At 52.5% G+C, this 23,438-nt stretch overlaps 1 protein-coding gene and 1 long non-coding RNA gene across 6 annotated transcripts in view; both read left to right on the top strand.

Annotated features, from left to right (window-relative positions):
- AGAP1 (ArfGAP with GTPase domain, ankyrin repeat and PH domain 1) overlaps positions 1–23,438 on the top strand; it is a 524,718-nt gene that overhangs the window by 35,590 nt on the left and 465,690 nt on the right. The gene's annotated exons all lie outside the window — the stretch shown is intronic.
- On the top strand, positions 1,483–5,572 carry LOC118535525 (uncharacterized). Its single transcript, XR_013447433.1, has 3 exons — positions 1,483–1,514; positions 2,551–2,711; positions 5,111–5,572. It is a non-coding gene; the product is annotated as an uncharacterized LOC118535525 (long non-coding RNA).

Raw genomic sequence — 23,438 nt, forward strand, 5'->3', positions numbered from 1 at the left:
TTTGAAGCAAACAAAAACATGATTTGCTTTGCTGCTGATCTTAGAAAGGGAAAAATCTCCCCAAAACCATGTGTGGTGCCAGTCTGGTAAGAGTGAAGGGCTGCAAAGCAAACCACAACCAGGTTCATGAGCATTAGCGATATATAGGATTATGGGCTCTGCTGTAGAGGTTTTGTTCCAAAAAAGTTTTTTTTTCCGTCTACTGGTAGTCCATTAAAAAATCAAAAATGGTCAAGTTCATTAAAAACCACAGTCAGCCATCTTGTGATGAAAGAGGTTTTGACTTTTTTCTTTTTTAGAATTAATGAAGATCCAGATGTTTGTGGTAGGCAGGAAATCAAGTGGATTTTATAGGAAATTATGTAAGGAAGCTTAATGACTAATTTTTTCTGGATTAGACAAGTGTAGAATGGTCTTAGGGAAATGTGTACATCCATTACTTGTTAGTTTACTATATGATAATTAAAATTGCATAGAAGCATGTCAGATAATTAGAAACTGGGTGGCATTTAGTGCTAAGGATCAAAACAAAGATTTTGCTTGGAATGTTGAGCAAAATTACACTCTGGCTCAGATTAAACACATGGCAAGCATCCTATTCCAATTTTTAAAATCATCAGCCAAGCTTTATTATATTTTTTGGGTCTTTGTTCTTTTGTCCTTTGCTCTAATGAAAAGGAATGCTGGGAAAATGGCATTGGGAGGCCAGTGCAAAATCTGTTGGGGTTTTTCTTCTGGGTGGGAACTCTCAGAGTTCCCATCTGCTCCTTCCCCCCTCGGCCACTCCTCTGCTCCTGGTTGGGCTGATGTTTTTGTCTCCATAACCCAAGTTTACCTTTTTGGATAAATGTTTGAAACTTAATCAAATCAGAAGTTTATTTATACACATACATCCATGTATGAATTGTTACTCAGGTTCATCGTAATATATGCGCACTACAGAGTGCTTCCTTCTATCTCAGCGACACTCCGTGCCTGTTTCCTGGTCCAGTGACACTGGGACAGTGGTCGTGCCTCCTGAGAGCTGTGTTGGGAAGTATCAGCACGGTAATCCCTGGAAAACCTTCATAGATAAATGCCCGGAAAGGGTGGCAGCTCTCTCTCATTGTTGGGGCATTTGCTTTCAACCTCATTCTGCCCTGTTTAGGGTTCCTTGGTTGAGTTATCAATCACTACAAAATAGTGCAGAGAAACCCAGGCAAGTAACAGTGGGAAGCAAACGCCAGCCTTAAGGGAGGAACCCAGGGATGCTTTTTTCCTGCAAATGCCTTCCATCTGATTCCCCAACCTCCTCCCCTGGAATTCTGCTGGTGTGTCTGCAGATGGAGAAGGACCCACCACCTGGTGAACACCCCCACCTCCCGGAGCTGAGCCTCCTGCTGCCATGCCTGGGTCCCTGCAGGAGCACCCCACGGAGGGGGTGGGCGGCGGTGACCCCGGTGCTGCTCCCTGTCGCCAGAGCATGCTTGCCAACTTTCAGGGAGAAGTGCAGTCAGGAAGAGGCGGGACCATGTGTGAGTGGAGGTCCCAGGCCCCTGGCCCCCTCTAGGCAGTCACTGCAAGTGCATTCAGAGCTCCACAGCCTTCCGTGTGTGGCCCAGCCGCAGAGCAGCCTTGGGGACGGCCCGTGCAAAGGCTGCCCCCTCTGAGGCTTGAATGTCTGCAGCCTTCAGCAAAACTTGGTCTGCCTGATTAGTGTAGATTGTGTGCATCCTGAGCTCTGAGCTCTGACGGTCCAAGTGTGAGGCCAGCATGGTGGGATGATGTTGCCCTTGCATGCTCCCGCAGGCCGTGGTCCGCTTTCCAGAACTTTCTGAGTGGGGGTACTTGTGTTTGGAGCTCAGGGCCCTGTCTGTCTGTTTGGCTGGCCTTCAGAGCCCTCCAGGGTCTGGCCACAGAGGCCTTTCTGGCTTGTTGTGTAGGACTTAGGCCTTTGCTTCTAACCCTGTTACTTGCTTGTCCCTGAAAGTGGTTCATCTTTTAGAGCTTATATTGCTAAATTGCATTGCATTTCCCCTTGCTCCTAATGGTTTTTTTCATCAAGAACAAAAAATTTCCATTTCCATTAGTGGAAGTCCTAATAATCTTTGAAGGACAGATCAATGGATCTAAATGTACGATTTTCCATGAAAAATGTCTCCCTTTAGCTTCCCGTGGGGGTTGGTATCTGCCTTCTTTGTGGCCCTCTCTCATTACAGCACGATCACATGGAGCTCTGTGTGTGCGCGCGCACGCTCGTGCAGGTGCAGTGTATGTTCAGGTATGGGCATGTTTGTGCATAGGTGTGTGTGTGAATGTGCACGCATGTGGGCATGTTTGTGCATAGGCGTGTGCATGTGTGAATGTGCACACACACGGGCATGGGTGTGTGGGTGCGTTTCCTGCAGGTCCTGGCGCTGTGTGTGGTCCTCTTTGTGCCCCTGCACTGTGTAGCTTGGTGCTTAAGCTCGGCACCCATGAACAGTGTGGGCAGCGCTCCATCTGGGAGGAGAGCCTCACCCGGGTTTCACGCATAAATATTTTTTTTTAAGATTGGTTTATTTATTTTAGAGCATGCGCACGAGGTGGAGGAGTGGCAGAGAGAAAGGGAGGAAGAATCCCAAGCAGACTCCCCGCTGAACACGGAACCTGATGCAGGGCTCCATCTCCCTGAGATCATGACCTGAGCCGAAATCAAGAGAGTCCAACACTTAACCAACTGCGCCACCCAGGTGCCCCCACACAGACATATTTTTAACTGTGTGCCTGGTTTAGACAGTGTGTCAGCTTTTCTTAGGTTTTAGTGACTTTGTTTTCCTCCCTTGTTGCCCTTCCCCCCAACCTCCAAATAGCGCCTTGCTTCTCTGACAGGTGGGCAGGTGTGGGAGTCCGAATAGTTCCTTTGTGTTTTCATTTATTCACTCACTCCCTCACAGTTTAGCAGGTCCCTGCTGCCAGGCACTGGGGGTTCAGCCATGAAGGGGACAGGTACAAACTGGCATTCCTGGAGCCAGTCCCGTTTGGCGAGGCGAAGAGATAGACGAAAGACTGAACTGAGTACAGTATATGGTATAATTTACCGGATAAGGAATGGAACACAGTGGGGAATAGTGGAGGAGTGTATGTGTGCAGGTGGGAGGCGTGAGGATGCAGTGGAGTCCCGGAAGGAGGCATGGCTGAGAGAGCACGTGTGACCATGGACCTGGAAGAAGGGAGCGAGGAAGGATGGAGACCTCCGGCGGGGGTGGTGGGAGCTCTGGGCAGAGCCCTGAGGAGGAGGGGCCTTGAGGCATTTTAGGACCATTGTAGGAGCCAGGGAGGGAGCTGTACATGTTCTGAGGAGCAGTGTGTGTGGATCAAGAGGCCCCTGTAGGGCGAGTGAGCAGCAGGCAGCGGGCGGGTGGCCTTCCGTGGCGCTTGGGTGGCTGCAGGTGTGGCAGTGCAGTTACAGCCACGGCCCCTTGCTGGTTCCGCACCCCCCCCCCCCCACGACCGACAGGAGCAGTCTTAGGGACTTGCAGCTCTCTGAATGAAAACCGTCACTTTGATTCTAATGATCACTTTTAAGATGACTGTTGCTGAACTTGTAGGAGCGTTCAAGTTCAGGTGATTGAATTCTGAATCCTGTCCAGTCGTTATCTCAGCAGTCGGGATACCTTGGCTGCGGGTCATGGATGTTTTAAGGCCCGAGTCACTGAGTGATCTGGGGGGGCTCTCCTGCCCTCCTGTTTTTTTGGCACAGCATCAAGTCAGCCACATTTTAAACTTTGTCCCTCTGTCATCAGTAAAGCTGTCATGCTTTTTCCTAAAGACCAGGCTTGAAGCCTTTCTTCTAATGTTTTATACCAGCCGCACTAAGTGGCTTCATGTCAGCTCTCCATTCATATTTTCTGCAGCAGCTAATGGGCCTGGTGTGCTCATAATTGTTGCACATTCAAAATGCATGCTCAGTCTCCGCTTATGCCTTGCTTTTCAGCAAATTCAGAGAACAAGTGTAAGGTGTAATCCATATTGTCACGTTGTTGGAAAGAAAATAGGGTTAGAGGCTTATTTGGAGGCTTGGAGCGTTTTTGGTGGTGCAGATGGGTGTTACTGACATACAAAGTAAAATCTCGAGTTCCCGAGGCAGGGGCAAGATCAGTTTTCGGCTGAGGTGTACTGCTTCAGTGGTGATATTGTTGAAGAAAAAGGTGCATCTTATATGGTTAGCATTATTTGGTCCCAGAGTCCGTTGGATTATATTCCGATTGTTGAGGATGTGCTCCCCCCCCCCCCCCAGGAGGACGCCTCAGCCATTGTGTGTGTGAGCGCTTACACGCACCGTGTGCAGAGGATGGGGGTGCTCCTGAGCCCAGGGGCTGTGTTCTCTGGAACCTTCTCTGTGCACAGGTTTCATATGCCTTGTTGCCTCCTTGTCGGATGCATGGAGCAGGTTATCTATCACTGGAGGCTCCTCCACGGCAGGGGCCATCCCCACCTTTGGGTCCACCCTGAGCCATCTCAGGGCCTTCGTCCTCCTCTTAGGGCTCCCCTTCCCACCTTCTCCTCAGAGTTCCCTCCTCAAGAGTTCCCTCCTCGGATGCCTTTTCCTTTTTGTGAGGACATTTTTGAAGTGTGTCCTCCAGCGTAGGATTTAGTATTCTGGAGGAGGGCCTGCCTGGAATACGTGGGGAAGAATTGGATTACCCCAGGAAAAAAATAAGAGGGAAGATGTATTTTAAATTTATTTATTAATTTAATTAATTGCTTTTAAAATTTTATTTGAGAGAGAGAGAATGCGTGTGCGCAAGAACGAGGTGGGGAGGGGCAGAGGGAGAGGAAGAAGCAGACTCCCCAGTGAGCACAGAGCCCAACGTCGGGCTCAATCCCAGGACCCTGAGATCCTGACCTGAGCTGAAATCAAGAGTCAGACGCTTAACCGACTGAGCCACCCAGGCGCCCCTTTTAAATTTATTATTAGTTGGTTATAGCATTTTAAGGCCACTAAAATAAGTGGAAAACTATTACTATTACTTTATTATAGCACTTTAAACCATTTTTTTCCTGGTGGAAGGCAGAAAGAAAACCTTGTGTTGTCTCATCGTCCACTTTTTGAAGTGCAAGTTTTAAATCGTTTATTTTTTGTTCGTAGCAAAGCATCATCTGTGTTTTTACATACAAAGTTCCGGACGCTGTAAGAGAGCGCAGCAAACCGGTGCGTGCACCTGCTTTCCGTGATCGACAGTGGTGATCTCCGTGGGTCTGGAAGGACGCCTGCAGCATTGCAGCCCTTGGTGTGCACCCATCCGACTGCATCTAGGAGCTTACTCTGTGTGCACCTTCTCCTGGGATCAGGAGTGTTCCCTTCTGTGGCTGAAATTGATGATGCATTGAATTGTCAATGTGTAGGAGATGACATGAGGGGCACAGAGCAGGAACAGTGCTTTGGAAGCTTCTTTAGCTGTGCCAGGAGCTGATTTTAAGGGATTTTTACATTTAACCCCATGCTAACTCTTGAGATGTGGGGATGGGAGATGGATTTTGTCCCTCCCTGGGGCTACTTGTCGAGGGGCTCCTGGCCCAATTAGAATAAAAGACGCTGGTCTCTCCTGCCTCCCGTTCTTGGTCCTTTTTAGGGTGCCATGCTGCCATGAGTAGTTATTCTCATGTTACACCTACTTTTGTAGGTTTTCTCTCTACCCTCCTTCCCACGTTTTCCCCTGTCTCGTGGGAGGGAGGAGACCTGGATGTGAGGTGGCAAGGGTCGCTGCGGCAGCCCCCAGGGGCCCGCGCTGGGGGGCAGAGGCGGTGGAGATAGGTCTCATCTTCACTTCTCCCTGAAGACACTCCTCATTCGTTTCTGAGGAGAGAAACTTAAAAGATGCTAGAGTGAGAGATTGCGTGGGGCCTTTGCGGGCAAATGTGTTAGTTTGGGGGCCCGTGTTGGGGCAAGGAGAGATGGTGGATGTGGAAGGAGAATGAAGAGCCACTAGGGGAACGTAGATTTCCTTTCACCAGGGTTTTGGGCGTCGGGAACTTAGCCCCTTTTCAGTCTGGGGCAAGGAAGCAGCTAGTGCCTACATCTGGGGATCCGCCTCGGATCTCCTGGGTCTCCATTCAGGCTGACAGGCCCCGGGGTGGGTCCTGCTTCCTCCCACAGCATCCTCGGGAGCCGGGTGGGCAGGGCGACTGGCACCTGCGGTGGGGGGGGGGGGGCACTCTGGTTCTCGTTGTAGTTCTTCTCTACATCTGTGTTGAGGAGGAAGTGTTATTTTTATTAAATAAGATCAAAAAGAAAAGAGCCTGGTTATCAGGAAAGCAAATGATGTGTTTAAAGACACCAGAAAGCCTCTGTTTACTCTCCTGGGTGCACTCGCTTTGGAGGGGAAGAGGAGACGGGAGAAAATCTCTACAAAATCTTCTTACAGTGTCTAAGAGAGTAGACAATGAGCAAATCTGCGATGAATTAAAATGGGATGCAGAGACCATTATAAATGGATTAAAAATACAAGAGGAATTGGAGCTGCCCATAGAGACAGGGCATTTATATCCTCCTCGTCCCAGGACTGGGACAACAAGTGAGGAGACGACTCCTGGTGGCCGCATAAACCTCATGGAGAAGTACAAGACTTCTGATATTTCGGGGGCATGGAATAAAAAAGTTGCAGACCTAGAGGGATGTTTGCAGCCTTTTTTTTTTTTTTTTAAACCCAGCATGATTCTTTATGTGATCATTCTTTATGTGATCATTTAACCCAGCATGATTCTTGAACAAAGTCTAGATGGACGCAGGTTTGAAGAAACATTTATTTAAGTAAAAGTAATTTATGCTGATGGGTTTTTGTTGTTTTTTGTTTTTAAGGAGTATAAATACCAAAAGTAATTATAGTTAATTTTCTTTGGGGTATTCTGGAAATTTTTTCATCCTATGTAAGCATGTATCTCTAACTCCAACAGCTGAGCACAGTTGTTGTAGCAGTGACTGTGGGACAGGGTCCTGCATTGGGTTAGTCTAGACTGACCTCATGCAAACATGAATGAACACAAAGTATGTCCGCTTGAGGGCTGATAACATGGACGCCTGCAGTCCCATCCAATTGAAGAAACACACAGCCCCTTCTCCATTGACTGATCGTCCTCCCTCCTCCCCCAGTAACTGCTGCCCTCAGTATTCTCTTCATTGTTTCCTCTCATTCATTATAGTGTTACCATTTAATAGATATGTCCTAAAATAGCACATTACTTGGTGTTGCCTGTTCTTGTAGGCTTTCCATAAATGTGATTTATGTGTGTGTGATGCCCTGACTTGCTTTTTTTTTGGCTAACCATTATGTTTGTTCCCGAGTCGCGGTAGGACGGGCTGCTGTGGTTCCTTCAATCCGGCTCGGTCGTATAGTAGTCCATTTTGTGCATTAAACAGCATGACCGCCGCCGTGGCTCGTTCTTACTCTCTAATGGATGCACCGTTTTTTTTTCCTGCTGACGCGGGATGCTCTGCGGCATTTTAAATGGATAAAGGACCCAGATTGTGAACGATCATTCTGTCCCGGGGAGGGGTTCACTGTTCTCTGTGTAGCAGGGTGACTGCTCTTCAGGCTTCAACTGTTGGCGAGCTCTGCGTCTTTCACATTCATACATAACGAGTCTGCAGAGCAGGACCCGGGGAGTGGAGTGCAGTTCAAACAGTGGGGCCCTGTGGGCTGCTTGTCAGGGATCCTGAGGTCAGCTGTTTGAAGCCAGAGCGAGGGGACCCATCCTGAGCACAAGGGCCAGTGCCAGGCCTGGGTCGCGGCCTTGGCCTTCAGGGAGCCTTCCTTGTGTGGACACGTGGAGCAGAAGTGAGTCCGTAGATGAAAAGGAAGCAATCCATTGCAGCTCATTTCCTCCTGCGGTTTCAGGCAGCTTCTCTGTCAGATCAGAAGAGACTATCAGTCCCCAGCCTCCACCACTGAAAAGTAAAATCTCGTCCTGTTTCACTGTTGAAAACAATCATACAACGCCAGGAAAGACCCAGATCCTTAAATCCCCCTCCCCTACCTGATACTAACACATGAGTTCAATGTGTCCTTGCAAATTGTTAGAAATGATTATAAAAACATGTATGTTTTACATGAGATGATCTTAAAAAGAAAGTTGATTTTCTTTCAGGCTTTTAAAAATAACAGTTTGATGTATTTGCCTTATCTGCCTATGTCTGTAAATATGTATTTGATTTGTTTTACTGAACCATTGGAGGAGGCTTTGGGACACTTCAGCACCAGATACTGCCACCTGTGTGTCCTGAAAAATGAGGAAATAATTCTCCGTAACTGCTGGCCAGGGAACATTAAGCCGGTACCACCCTCTACTTTGCTGGCTGTATTTACAGCTCCCACTTGTCCCACGAATGGCCCTAGTGGCCTTTTTGAAAGTCTCTGAATTTTATTTTTACCTCTGGGAGCTGGACCACCAGAATAGGGGGCACCAAATTGCAGTTGGGATTTTGTCCTTCAGTTTTGGGATTTGGAGCTGTTCGCCTCTTGGCTGAGGGCTGGCTTTTCTTTGGGACCTGATGGGTAAGTGGAGGCACTGTCATTCTCTGAGCATTGTCTGGCCCCTTCCCACGTGGAGTAAGCCAGTGGCAGGTCCTGGGGACAGTCTGGGCCCTGAGGAGGAGGGCTGGCTGTCACCACAGCTGAAGGGGCTCAGTGTCGCCCGCAGGTTCTGAGTGGGGAGGTGACTGAGCCGGGGTAATTACAGTGTAGCCATTCTGTAGGATATAAGGTATCTGCTTCATTGCTATTAAGTTTCCACTCTTGCAGAGCATGCTCAGTAGGAGATTGTTTAATCAGCCGGGCATTTTGGCCCACATTCCCTGTCCCTTTGCATCCCTTTGAATCTTAACCAGGGAATGAAGGGCCCTCAGAGTGTCTATGTGAGAAGCTGGAGGAAGATTGTTGGACTGAGCTTCAGGACAGGGGCTGTGGCTGCCTGGGGTCGTTTTCGGGGCCTCACCCAGGCCTGGAGCTGTGCCCTGGGGTCTGACAGCTTGAAGGCAAGAGCAGCTCTGTCCCTCAGGGATCTTTGTGCCTGATGGAGGTGAAGCCACACCCTGTCAGCGGGAAGCTTCTCCAGGGCTGGCCTGGCCCTGGGCTGCCTTCCTGTTGGTTTCCCTTTAAAGTTTACCCTTTGTTCTGTCCTTCAAGTCTGAAGTGCCTCCCTGGCTTTGCCTCCCCTGGGAGGCTTCCTGGAGCATCCCTGCTTGGAAAGTCATTTTTCCTGCTTTAGAAACCAAGTATCTCTCTTAACTACCAGCCAGCTCCAGAGGGTGCAGACCATGTTACAACCGAAGGCCCGGAACATGGCCACCCTGGGGGAAGGCAGGGCCAGTCTCTGCTCCAGGACGGGTCTGGGTGCATCCCCACTCCTGACGCACCTCCTCCCTTGGATATTCCCTCCCCCACCCCCTCGCCCCCAGGGACGTGGCTTCCTCATGGGTAGGGTCCCTTGGTACAATTTGACATCTTGTTTCCAAACAGATTGAGCAAGAGAAGATAGGGACTCCTTTTTCTGTATCTTTTTTCTAGGAGTTTCTTGAGCGCTTTTCAGTGGGATGGATGCTCCTGGGAAGAGAAAGAACTCTCCTGTGAAGGCAGAAAGTATTTTTCTGATGAGATCCTATTAGGCTCCTCTGGTTCCTTTTCCAGGTCCTGTTAATTCATTTTCCTGCTCGACACCCCTGGCAGAGTAATCGCAGATGTGACCTCGGCCGGGAGCACCTGCAGTGAGCTCAGGCTTTCCCTCCTTTGTGGGAGCAGCGGGGGGACCTGGGTGGTGCGGGGGAGGAGCCGCTCTGAGCCCTCATCTGTGCTAGCAGGTGCACTTTGGGATAGCCAGTGGTGGTGTGTGCCCTCCGAGCAACACGGGCTCAGGAAGAACATCACAGGATGGATGTAAGATGACATCCACCCAGGGCTTGGCATCTACTGTTGCCTGCCGCCAGGGATGCGACAGTTGGTACATCTGCCTTCTGGCTCTGGTTATGGCCCGCCCTTGTGTGCTGGCTGTCCTGTTGCTTCCCTTCCCCCGTTCAAGGAAGAGTGAATGCAAACTGACTGGGGGTGTCTTTTTATGAGGCTTCCCCTTGAGTGTGCTCAGTGCTTCCTGAACATTTGACCTTGAATGGCCATCTGCATGAGTGATGACTGATTGCTCAGATGTGGGTTCTGCTGGTTCCAGGAACGTGATGGGAGTGAGGGGCAGACGTCTGCAGGTCAGCTGTCCGTGCGGTGGCCCATCAGGCACGGTAGCAGGACGGAGTGAGGCCGGCAGAGGGACATAGGAAGCTGCAGTTCGCTTTTGTGAAGAATGGAACCCGAGGGAGGTTTGTGCTACCCAGCAGTGCTTACCAGGTCCTGGGTTCTACAGGAACTGTTTCCCCTCTAGGTGGATCTGTGTGTAGTTTGTATTATGGAAGCTTAGAAGGAACGGCTGCTCTTTGGGGCTTGACCAGCCTGCAGGGGAGAGAAATAGGATCCTTCCCAGAGTCATTGTGGCTGGAACTAGGCTTTTGTTCACTGGAAGTCAAGCTCTCAAAGCGTGAAGGCAGAACACGTGAGCCCTTTCCCTGTGAGTTATGTCCTGTTGGCCACCAGGGTGGGACGGTGTGTGCCTGGCCCGGTGAAGGTGGGGGGCCCGCTGAACCCCACCCCCATTAAGATGCCTAGAGCTCCTTATCACATGAAGCCCTCGCGTGCCGTAACTGTCAAACTTGAATTTCCAGTTGATTAAACGGGAAAATCTGTCTTCCTATTGGAAGGTCGACTTTAGAAACCTTCCGTGTCAGGTTTCAGAATTGCTCTGTTTCCTGTGGGTGAGACTGGTCCAGCCAGGATCACGTTACCTTTTTCTCGCCCTATATTCTGTGGATGGAAGTTCTTCATAGTTTAGTTTTTAAATTTTGGCTTGAGTTAAACTGTATTCTAATGAGACAAGCAGTCATTTCAACATACGGACGTATCTTTTGCATCCTATGGAGTCGAATCAGACCATTTCCTCTCTTCCCTGGGTCGTTGCCATTTTGTTGTGTAGATCACAGTCTGTTAGGGGGATTAGGATTCTGTGCTCTCAGCAATGTGGGCACTCCCAAAGCTGACCCCAGTGACCCACCGGGTTCTAAGGGCTCATTGATAACAGTGCTGTTGGTTAAGGTCATTTTGACTCTCTCTTCCTTCCCATGTCGAGAATAGTGTACGTGTTCAAGAACGGCATCAGTGAACACAGCTTCATTCAACCACACAGCGAGTCTGAGCGTTTTGCTTTTGTGAGGAAGGGACGATGGTCGCAAGGCCGTGAGGTTCAGGAGAAACACTGCCTCCGTCCTGGTGACAGTGCTGCAGGGCCAGCGCAGGAAATCTGAGTGAGAGGTTTATTTAGAGGAAACTGGAGACAGAGTTGAAACCTGTCTGGGTCTCTTGCAATGCAGATAATGAAGCAGGGGCAATAGGAGATGGGGTTTTCTGCTCTCGGCACCTGGTCAGATTTAGTCAGACCCAGGCACTGTGTCCTGAAGCCAATTACTGCTGGAGACGGTGGGGTGTTGGGCTGTCGCGAGGGTGCGTCACCGTCGGTAGCTGCAGTTCGTCCCCTCCAACTGTCCTTGCGGATTCTGCTTGGGGAAAGCTCCAGGCCCGCCTGGGATGCTGGCCCTGATGGCTCCTGCAGTAATTCGCTCTTCTGCTGGCCCTGCTGGACGTAGCTCTAGGATGGACAGAGCTGAGCTGTTCCTGCTCTGCTGGTGTTGAAAGCGCTGTGGCCGGGGACGAACCCCGTTACCTGCCAAAGCACCGAGCATTGGTTGGCACTTGCCGCCTCCTTGTTGGACACAGAGCATGGGAGAGGTAGGGCTTCTGCTGCAGGTGGGGCAGGCAGGGCCCGGGAGACACCTCCTGACCCTGGAGGACAGGGTGGGCTACAGACGGCAGGTGTCCACCTGTCGGCAGAGCAGGTCCCCTGCTTGAAGCTGCTGGTAACCCCTTTATACCGGGCCTTCTCAGTGGGGGTGCGCATCCGTTCTTGAGAGGGAAAAATCCCACTGCTGCAAGGGTTTGTGGCCCTCAGAGGCCACAGGACACCAACAGGTGTGCAGTGTATCTCTGCTGCCAAAGTTTCACAGGGGAGATGATCAGAGGAATTCTGAAAAGGCTTTTTAGGTTGGGTAATTATGAGAAACAGGTTTAGAAACACTGCTTTATACTAAGTGGGGTTCTTACCTCCAGGCCTTTGTTCCTGGGGTCCTGTCTGCCTGGATGTCCATCCCCCACCCCAGGGTCTTGGCCGGACCCGCCTCATTCTTGAAGATTCAGCACAGGCTTCAGTTTCTCTAGGTGGTGATTTCCACACTGGGCTGTAACAGTCTGTCTGTGACAGAGGGGTCAGAGGGCAGAAATCCGGGGATGTGAGGACAGCTGTTTCCCATACCTCAGTTGACTTCTTGCCATCTTGTGTGAGTGTTGCTCTGAGCCAAGCTTGGGGCTGCAGGGAACGCTGAGGCTGAGTGCCCAGCAGGCCCCATGCCCAGCCTGATGAGAGCCATCCTGCTTCTTTGGGCCTCGATTATCCTGTGAAATGGAAATGAGAAGCTTAAAAATCTTTTTTTAGGGTCAGAGGGGACAAGCAAAGTGGAGGCTGCAGTCTGGAAGTAGCCTCGTTTTCAGTTAGCCAGGTCAAACTCCTGGTGATGCCTGGCATCCTATCAGGAGAAGGAATAATGGTTCCAGAAGCATGCCTGGGATCTGCGCATCTGTCCCCGATCTCTGTCGGGAAACAGGGCTGGGGTCCTTCCAAGATGACTTTGGTTTCTGTCCAAGACTCGGGTTATTTAGCAGCTGATGGCGATGATGGGGTGGGAGTTTATGGGGAGATTGGAGGGCGATCCTTGGGGGGGAGGTGGGTGGTGGTGACAGTGACGGTTTGTCCTCCCCCCACCGGTCCCTGGCCCCCACCCCGCGAGAGGGCCCTCATGGGGACCCGAACGGCACCCTGCTGGCTGGAGACCTCTTCAGTGTGCTCCCCCTTGCCCAGAAGCTGGCTTCACCGGGTGCTCTTCAGCATCTTTGACAGAATGAGAAGGTTTTATTCAGATGCTGCTGTGAATCTTGAAACAGATTAAAGAAGGTTATGGAAAATCCTGCCAGTAGAAGGAAACCAAGCAGTTTTCGGAAGCAGAGTGGGAAGGTGGGCCCTCTGGACTCGTCAGCTCGTGGTCCACATGCCGCTGCCACGTTAGCCGGGAGGCTGTGTGGAGGCGAACCCCTGAAGGAAAAAGGACACCTCATCTCTAGGAGCCTTTCGCTGTCTCACAGAAACCATCCATTTTTGGGATTGTGGTGTAAGATGACACCATGGAGGGGTGTTCTCTACCCTCTGGCGGAGAACAGAGAAGTGAGAGAAGCAACAGGCTTGGGAGTCAGACCCTACGTTGTCAGCCCCAGGGAGCTAGCTTAGCCATTTGGTTCCCGCTGCCAAAGTTCCGTACTTCCGCTTGTGATTCTAGAAGACTTTAGAACTCTGAGCAAATCTTTGCCACATATCTGTTTTTTTCCTTCCCCAGTACTTGAATAAAACTCCAGAGAGTTAAATGCTGCTTTTATTGACTTCTTGAATGTTTTCCCAAACTCTTGGAAGCTCAAGAGAATGAGCTTGGACTCACTGTGAGCCTCCTAGTCCTGGTTCTGTGAATGTGGCTTTGCTGCTGGGAGCATGTATAACACAGGAAGAGAAAAGAGTCCCTTTCTTCCAGCATTTTCCGTCAGCCACCCTAGGAAAACTAAATACAGATGAGTGAGACCACAGACTTATGAGGCCAGATTATCAGCCTGGCACAAGCAGAATCCGTGGGTGCTGTGAAATCCATTAACACAAGATTAGCGAACCCCAGGAGCACATCCGATTGAAGGTGAGTGGGCTTTCGGTGTTCTTGTCTGCTGGGGTTCCCTTTGTCTGCGTTAGTATGATTTCTGGGTCCTGCCCCGCCCCCACCCCCCTTTGCTGGCTGTGTCTAGTGTGCCTGAGATTCAACACGGGGCTCGTTTGAAGCGATGCCATGGAGAATGTGTATCTTCCGTGTTCCATTTGGACAGGAGTCTGTTTCTCCTAGGAAATATTCAAAACCCTTTGATGCCAACCTCCCAGATAACCTCAGCTTGTGTGAGTCCTTTCAACCGTGGGAATGGACTTGTTTCACATGGTTCCTGTGAGAAGCTGAATTTGGTGGGTGTGGGGGTAAGCTTGGGAGTGGAGGCAACAGGCAGGCAGATGCTGTGTCCGTGCATCAAAAAGAAAAGACCCAGTAAAATTCTCCGCTGATCTGTAACAGCCTGTTCTTGAAACTGATATGGGAATGCATACACACCAGCAACAGGTATGATGAATACCTGTTAGCCAGGCCTTGGGGGAAGTTACCTCTTGTTGCCATTTTTGTCCAAATGTCATGAGAAATAGTTCTGTCCATTTCAGTGCAAGACAGAGTGATTGCTATAAGGTTCCTGCTAATTCTGGAGCAGAGAGCGAGGCCCAGTGCTCTGGGCACCGATGCGGTACTCAAGACAACCGACTTCTGTTTCCCTGGTAATCGTGGTGGCCTTGCCCTGGGTCTGGAGGTGCTCACCTGCTCCACATCCATGTTCCAGTCATGAGATTCCGGTGGTGAAACCCTGCAAGGTGGTGCTTAGTGGGCTCGTCTCCTCGACTTGATTTCTCTCCCCTCTCCCGCAACTTACTTCCAGAAACACTGGGGTCTACGGAAGTGCAGAAGCTCCTCGGTTTGTAGCAAAGCCTGGTTTGTTCAGCTGGGAGGCTGGTTCTGGGCTTTATGCATATGAAAGTACACATATTTCACTCCCAGATTTTCCATGTGTTTGATTAGGGGTGCTCCACACCTGGGGTCAGCAAACTCCCTTAGGCCAAATCCAGCCCACCGCCCCTGTTTTTGTAAATACAGGTTTATGGAAACAGCCACACCCTTGTGTTTGTGCATTGCTTCTGGCAGCCTTTGCATCTGGCCCCCCTGCAGAAGTGCCTTGACCCCTGCCCTAGAGAGAAACTGTGGAGCTTGCAGTTCAGCTGTGACGCACTGCCTTCCGGGGCTTGGGCAGAAAGAGAGAACAGCCTCTAGGCATGTGGCTCTCACTCAGGTGACTGAGTATTGCACGGCTTCCCTGTTCCTCTGGCATTGTGTACCTCACGGTTCTTGGAGGAAGGGATGCTAAAGAAATGAAGTTCTCCAGACCTTTTGTATTTAAGGAATGGGGTCTGGCATTGGCTCCTGTAGGCAGTCAAGTGGGGAGGGCTGGAGAAGACCAAGACAGTTGGGAAAAATCAGTGAGTGCAGCCCGTCGGGAGGTCCATTTGCCACCCACCTCCGTCTGGAAGGACAGTGTCCAGGTTTGCAGACTGCACAAACCTCAGGCTCGAGAACAGCCCTCGCTCCAGCCACTTGTTTGGAGAGCTGCTGTAGAGGTTTAGAGGAGATGCAGGGTATTCACCAGCCTGCACGAAATGCTCCGCATTCAGCCTCTATTTTTAGCTCTGCCAGCCTGTCTAGCTTTCCCCATACAAGTTGAGTTTGTCTGTTAATTTTCTGCATTCCTTGTGGGCAGCTTTTGTTGTCTTTAAATTATTATTTTTTTAAAGCCCTTTTCCACCATCTAATTTTTAAAAAAGAGCCTAATACTCTTTACGTTCTAGCATCTGGTGAATCATATCAACAGTATTGATATTTCTTTTTTTTTTAAGATTTTATTTATTTGACAGAGAGACAGCGAGAGAGGGAACACAAGCAGGGGGCGTGGTAGAGGGAGAAGCAGGCTTCCCGCCGAGCAGGGAGCCCGATGTGGGGCTCGGTCCCAGGGCCCTGGGACCATGACCTGAGCCAAAGACAGACGCTTAACGACTGAGCCACCCAGGCGCCCCAACAGTATTGATATTTCTGAGCACTCCTGTGAATCTATTTTATGAGTGCCCCGAGCAGTTCGTTCTATACAGAAGCCTCATTTAAGCCACTCAGAATTGTTAAATTTCAGAAACAAGGTAGCAAATATGGACAGCACCCTAGTAGCAGCTCACCGTGTGATTGGAAGACCCCCATCCCCTGGGAGCCTGTTGGGCAAGCAGGATGTGTGCCCGAGTTGTAAGTGCCTTTGGATCCCCATGTGACTGATGGACACATTAGGGTTGAGAAGCTCCGGGCTGCCCCATCAATCCCTCCTCCTCCTGCTTTGTACATGGTTCCCCCTGAGTGGAGGGAGTCAGGAAATGAAGCGGTAGCGGCTCCATCCTCGCTGGTCCCTGGTGCGGCACCACCTGTGCTAGAAGGCAAGCGTTCCAGGCTGGCTCTGTGAGACGGGGGACCTTTGTGGGCCTGGGAACAGCAGCTCATTCTCTGCTTGCGGCCGAGACCTGCCCTTCTGCTGAGCTGCCTCAGCAGAGGGATTCCTGACCGCCTCCTGGGCTGCCACCAGCTCCAGGGGGGAGCGCCACCCACCCAGGAAAGCCTCTTGTCGAGCCTGGACGTGTGCTCGGGCCACTTCTTGGAGCCTCTGCAGAGAGTGCTCTGTCCATACCTTTATGGTACATTTGTAGCAAGCTTAGTCCTCAGAGTCACCTGGGTGTGGTGGCACTTGCCACTTGTTACCTCTTGTTAGCCAGCTTCTGGGCTCTTGTACTGTAGGCAGTGCTTGCTTGGGGTTTCCCTGTGCCGGGCTGGGCTCTGACAGTCCCCTAGCCCCCACTTGCCACGTCAGAGGGAGGGGTCCAGACAGCTGGAGTGAACGGGAAGGCCAGCGTTGCCTGGTGCAGGGCGACGAGAGGCTGTGGGTTTCTCAGGTGACCAGAGCTGACCCGTTCGGGCCTCCATGATGCAGGAGGATTGGTCCTCGGCTGTTGTGGACCCTCGTGGACTCAGCTCCCTCTTTCACGATCTGCTGTGTGTGAAATGACGAATGTCCTGTATGTGTCCTCATGGCATCGGTGAATTTTTAGGGGCATCTGGTGGGCTTGGTGCTTTAGTGACCTAGTACATGACCACAGCTGAGTAGATGTGGGAACAGAACTATGGATTTTCGGGAGTGCTGGCTGGGAGTGGGCAGGCAGGGCCTGGGCAGGGAGGGCCAGCATCGCACCCGCAGGCCCGCACGCTTCCAGCCCGGGCCTGTGGCCGGCCTTGCGAGTGGATGGTTGGCCCAAGGCTCTTAGTCCTCACAGTGTTCCAGACAGCCCTGCTCAGTCAAGCCTTCTTGTTCTGCGTTCCTGCCTGAAGCCAGAGTCTCCTATGTGGTTCTCTCCCTGCTTTTCCCTTTGAGCCCTTTGTAAAACTGAAATCCTTTGCTGCCGGCGGCTTCTCACCAGTCATTCATCCTGCAGAGGTCAGCGGAGAGGGCGAAGGGGCTTCTCAGTTCATGATCGGGCTCTGCCTCTTGATCCCAGATGCCACTGACTGGGAGCTGCTGGGAATGCTGGTCTCCCCCCCCCACCCGGCTCGGGAAGCCAGCTTGCTGAGTGCTGCAGGCTCCCGTGTGAGAGCTGAGGATGGGCATGTTGGCCTCGGTGGTGCTGAGGGCTTGGCAGGACTCCTACCATCTTCTGTCCTGCCCCTGAGAGGTGGGAGCTGTACACAGGATGCTGGAATGGGAGGGAGATCCTCGATCCTTCTTGTGGATCTAAAGAGTGAGCTCTTCGAGTCTGCTGATAAAACAGCTTTTCCTAAAACTGAGTGTATGTCAGAGGAAAGTGGCAGGCTTGGTGGGACCAGACACGGCCGCTGGTGCTCCAACCACGGGGCAGGCACCATTGCGCCCCAGCGGCCACCCTCAGTGCAGGTGAGACCATCTGGGAAAGATCGGGCCCTGTGCTCGCCACTCTCTCTCAGGAGCCCTGTTTGCTTCTTTTCCTACCTCCTTCTGGGAATGAAATTTCCAGGCCTCCCATCTCCCCAGTTGATTCGGAGCAGGTGAAGGGAGAGGAGCTAGAAAGCTTCTCAGGCCTCTTTGTGAGGCTGATTTTCTTGCCTAGGCACAGTCTTGGCATTTGCCAAGGATTTCTGAGTGGGGCACCTCTATAGAAAGGACAAACCCTGAGAGTTTTCTCGGGTTTGGGGGGGGCGCCTCACGTCTGCTCTTCCCTTGACCAGTAGGTCCTGGAGGGAACAGGGAGGGTCCTCTGAGCAGGACTTGCAGAGGTATCGTGCACCCCAGCACTTGGGGTAACGCAGAAAGCGGGGTGGCTGCCACCCTTCCTCCAGCCGTGGGTGCGTGCTTTGGGGAGGGAGGAGGAGCTCTCGTGCGCGGTTTCTCTTGGTTTATTCTACCGGCTTCTAAAAAGGTACAGGAAGTCTGCAAAGCTTCTTGGAGAATGTAGTATGGAGGTATGGCATAAATGGTTTAAATCTGGCCCCTGATACCCACTTGAGCAGGACTTTGGAGACGTGTGGCAGGGATGAGTTTGAGTACCGTCTGCGTGGCTGTTAACCTACCCTCTGGCCACATGGATCTGGAAGGCTCCGCTTAGATCACTTTAAGTTCTGCATGCTGCTGGCACTGAGAAACAGTTACTGCGGGGAGAAGAGAGAAGCTGGAGCCAAGAAATTTATCAAGGGACATTTTATAACTGGAAATAGTTTAGGAAACCAGGCTTGGAACGCTTCCCTGGTGTACTTATAATGCAAATGGGATTTCATTGTGTGTTTAATGCTTGCTGTTGTCGGAGGCCCTAAGACCAACGGAGTCGCCTGGTCAAGTAGAGCCATTGGTTCTTTGGAGACGGTGCAGAACCCTGGGGAATGGACTTTCCGGAAAGTGTGGAATGCTTCCATCGCTCCTCCATTCAGTTAGTCCTTCACTGTCCAGAGATGGCAGAGGAGCGGCCCGCATTTCCCGGGCAGTGGGGATGTGGGGTGGGAGCGCTCCTGCGTCTGCAGGGATCACCTGCCGGAGGTCTGGAGACAGGTGTGGCTGAGGTAGGCAGAGCTGCTGTGGATGCAGAGAGGCTCGGGCCCTGAGACGGGGGCAGAGGAGACAGGAGGGTTCGTGGAGGTGGGGGCAGTGGAGAGAGCAGTGTCTGCAGCCCAGGAAGCGGAGCTGCAGGAGCACGGCTGTAGAATGCGGTGCCTGAAGTGATAGGCCATGAGCCAGCTTCTGGCTCTGCCGGGCAAGGAGGGCCTTTCTGTGGATCAGGGAGTACAGAGTGGCAGGGCCCACTTTGGTCCTGAGTGTGCACATGCACACACACAGTTTATATGGGTGTGAGTGTGACATCCCCCCAGACGTGTCGTTTCTCTGAGCCTCAGTTACATTCTGTCAGCAGGTAGCATTAATACTTGTCTCACAGCGTTGCTAGGATTAGTTAGGAAGAACAGGTTCTAGAACGCTGGTACACGGTTAAGTACTTCATAGAGGATTCATAGATCTACTTCATAGATGATTACGGCTGTTGCAGTCACCACCACCGCCATCGTTGTTGTCGTCATCTTCGGTTTTAAAAGGACTGGCTGAGCCTTGGTGTGTGAGCACATCTCCCTGCTCTGTTTGGCGGGACGGGTGGCAGTGGGATCTGTGTGTGAAATGGAGCCTGGTCCCTAGAGATGCCGGCTAACGGTTTATGTCTGGAACCACAGTAGAACTCACCTCCCAGGGCTTTGGATTTGGAGTCCCCAAAGGGCAAGACCCCCAGCAGGTGTGCGTGGGGACTGCAGGTGGAGGAGCCATCCAGGGCACCTGTAAGCGTGTTTGATGTTCCTACGGGGATCTCCCTGTGCTCTGCAGTAGAAGCACCCTGAAACTGTCTCACCTGAGGTCACTTGATGTGAGAAGGAAGCTCAGCTTAGGGATCAGAGAGCTACCATCCATCCCGTAGTGTAACCCCACTTGCCCTGGGGGCCTGTTACTGGGTGGACAAAAAGGCTTTTTTTCTCTTGAGTCACCTCTGGCCAGGAATTCAGGGAAGCTTATTGGTAGTGAACATTCAGTCCAGTCCAGTCCTGCAGGAGACCTGCAGAGGGGCTCCAGGGAAAGTGATTTAAAAAAGTAGAAAGGTATATTAGAAGGTAGGCTTTGGGGAGGAGGAGGAGGGAGCCCATAAGACACTACATTAATCTGGCAGGTAATTAGGAACCCTGATCTTGAGCATCTCGTTTTAATTAGCATGGGTCTGCTTGTGTGTTTATGCCAAAGCAGAGTGTGGCCTGCTTAGAGGCTCCTCATGATTTGTTTGGGTTTCTTATGTGGGAAGTCTGCTTGCGACTGGGGCTCTTGATTACATCCCCTGGGGTGGGAGAGGGGCACTGTTTCGGGGGTGCCCAGAGAGCGCGTGGACCTTCCTGGTAAGAGAAGCAAACCAGGAGGACCAGGCTGCCCTGTCATAGCCCGATAACCAGAAGCTAACCTGGGCCTCCACTCCCCGTGCCTCTCAGGAGACCACCGGGGAGGCCTCCAGCTTCGGGGAGGGAGGAAAGAACGTTCTGTTGACACGCCTGTGGTTGGAGGTTCCCAGGGCCTCATAAAAGTCTCGATGCCATTTGGAACCATTTTTGGAGTTTGCCAAACAAACTTTCTTTCCAGCCAATAAAATTGTAGGGAGGCCCGGGGAGGTGGTTTCCCATGGTGTGAGCACTTGGTTTCTTAGCATTTTGGAACCTTGGGGCAGCCCTGGGAGAGCCCTGGGCCCTGGTGCCCCTAGACAGAGCTTCCAGGGCTGTGTGATTCTTTTCTCAGATGGATCATTTCCTTAGGAATCTGGGTTAATGAGGAAAGTATGTTTCCTTAAAGGAGCCGGGGGCTTGCCTGCTCTGTAATGTCACTCTTCCGTCTGTCCCGTCCCTCTCTGATGCATACTGCCTGCCGTCCTGCTCCGTGGGCCTCCCCACAGGCGTGTTGGGTCTGCTCAGCCGAGAATCATCGGTGACACAGCCCCGAGGATTCGGCTTGCTGTCCACTTGTGCCCATCAGTCTGCATTTCCAGTCTCTGAGTAAAAGCAGTCCCCACTTGAGTGTCTGAAGCCTGGCCACACGCTTGGGGAGATGCTCGTGGTGTCCTGGGTCCGCCCAGCGGGTGTGCGCCTGTCAGGGCCGGACGGGGGCTGGAGGGCTTGCCTCTGCAAGCGAGGGAGGTTCATGCAGCGTGCCCGCCGTCCCCTGCACCCGCAGCTAGACCGAAGGTGGGATAGTCGTGTTCAGAGGCCGGGCTATGCACAAGCAGGTCTGTCCTGGGGTCTTTTCATCAGATTGCTTTTGGCAAGATAGGAGGAAGCGACCCAAATGTGTGAACTTCTGCTTCGATCTTGGCAGCCTCGCTCCTGAGTGCAGCCACAGTTGGCTGAAGTGCTGGGGGAAGAGAACTGGGGGTCCCCAGCTATCTGAGTATCTGAGGTTAAAAGCCACTTGGCAGGTGGCACGGCGGTTGTCTGAGGCTGTGGCCAGGGGCCGACGCCACTGCAGTTTCGGTCAGGACACCGGATTGGTCGGATGATTGCTGGCCGTTGAGTATTTGGGCACTACCCTGTGGATGTACCACATGGGTGAGGCCACGGAGACTGAAAAGCAGACCTCCCAGGCCTGCCTGCCTCTGTTCTCCAGTTTGGTTGTGGGCAAAGTGGGAGCTGCTGCTGGGAGAGGGAGAGGGAGGAGCTGTGAGGGAGAGTGCGTGAGGGCCTGCAGCTTCGCCCCGAGAGGAGAGACGGGACTGAGACTGCGGTGTGCATGGTGAGGGGAGCCCGCCCCGGGGCCGCACCTGTCCCCTGCTGTTGGCTGGCAGAGGTGCTGCCCGTTCCTCAGAGCCGCCGACTGTGAGGTTGGTGTCGCGAGGAGCTCCTGTGATGTCCACGGTCCCTTTGTCCTTTGCCTTCTGCATTTGAGGACTCAGCTGTTGCTCCAGGGGCCCCAGATGAGATGGGAGGGGTGCTGCCGCCACAGCCCAAGCCAGGCGGGGCCCAGCCACTCACACCTGGGCCTTGCGGGATGGGCCGTGGCTCAGGTGGCAACCCCAGGCCCTCCTGTGGATGGGTGCATGGGAGTCTGGGGTGACATAACTCCAGGAAGGGCTTTAGTAGAGAGGCCACGACGCCAAAACCTGCGCCTTTTCCCTGCGCAGACTGCCCCTGGGTGCCTGGGCCCTGAGTGACCCCTGCCTGGGGAGGGAGGAGTGTAGAGCCTTCTCCACAGTTCAGTGGGAGGGGGCTTTGTTTTTAATGCTGCTGTGTCCCCTCCCTCCATGTGTGCAGATGTATGTTTAAATAAACTAATACATATAAATTAATACGACCAAAGTACACTAATTGACCCAACTGCCTTAGAAAGTGCAGTAAGCTGAATATTATCATTTTCTCTGCCAGGCCACAAGACCATGACTCTAGAAACCGATTTTGGTCGTGCCATTGAGCCGTGGCTAGGCCTAGAAGTGAAAGTGAGACCGGCCTCACTGTGTACTTGCCCCGTGCGGATGTGCGCTTACCCCCGTGTGAGTGTGTTTCCGGAAGTTTGTTTTAGCTAAATTCCTGATACAAGCTTGTGTGGTTCTCTGCTTTCCCACTGGGAATGTAGAAGTCAGATTTGAACCGAGGTGTGTATTAGTTTGGGTCCGATGACCCTGAGCAGTCAGCAGGCTCTGCATGGCCGCCGGCTTTCTGGAGAAGAGACGTGGAGGCATGAAGGGGGCGGTCCTGGGTTTCCCAGCTGCCAGGGCCCTGGTGGGAAGGACGCCCTGCCAGCCGGTCTGCTTCCTGCTGGCTTTCAGCGCGGAGCCCATCGGGCGCGGTGCCCAGGGGTGCCTGGCCGGGAGTGGGGCCTGTGAGAGGCCCGTGGTACCTGAGCCGCCTGCCACGGGGCCCCCCAGGCCCCCCAGGCCCCCCAGGCCCCGACTCCTTCCTTGCGGTTCACAAACGCCTTTTCCTCTGGGAAGTGTCCTTCAACGTGGTGATTTTCTTGTAGGGCTGCAAAGCCTCCTGCGGCGAGGCCCGTGATGGAGCTGCTAGAGCTCCTTTGATTCGGTGAAAGGAATGGAATCTGATCTCATTCCAGAGACTCTGGCTTTGGAGAACTAATGAAAGTGAGAACCAACAAGTGATGGAGATGGTGGTGGGGTCCGTGAACCCTTGTCGGCCTTTTCTCCGTGCCGGGAGCGCTAGGGGCTCCACCTGAAGGGGCCCACGACTCCCCCACGCCGGAATGTTCCCTGCTGTCCAGAGGAAGAAACCGAGGCGCAGAGGCTTCTCAGACTCACCCAGGACCACAGTTCAGTTAGGGAGGCTGCAGGGCACAGTGCCAGCCGGTCCCCAGAGCAGCTCCGAGGCCTGCGCTGGCCTGAGTGCGCCACCGTGTGCGTGCGTGTTGGGGCTGGGGTGTGGACCTGCTCGCTTCTGCTCCGTCTCAGAGCGCTTGTGGGTTGCAGTTAACCGTCGATGCCGTGGTGAGATTTGAGGTCTGCATCAGGGCTTCCGTGGGCTCTCCCTCGTG

The sequence above is a fragment of the Halichoerus grypus genome, chromosome 4 (genome assembly GCF_964656455.1).
Source record: "Halichoerus grypus chromosome 4, mHalGry1.hap1.1, whole genome shotgun sequence".
Classification (NCBI taxonomy): domain Eukaryota; kingdom Metazoa; phylum Chordata; class Mammalia; order Carnivora; family Phocidae; genus Halichoerus; species Halichoerus grypus.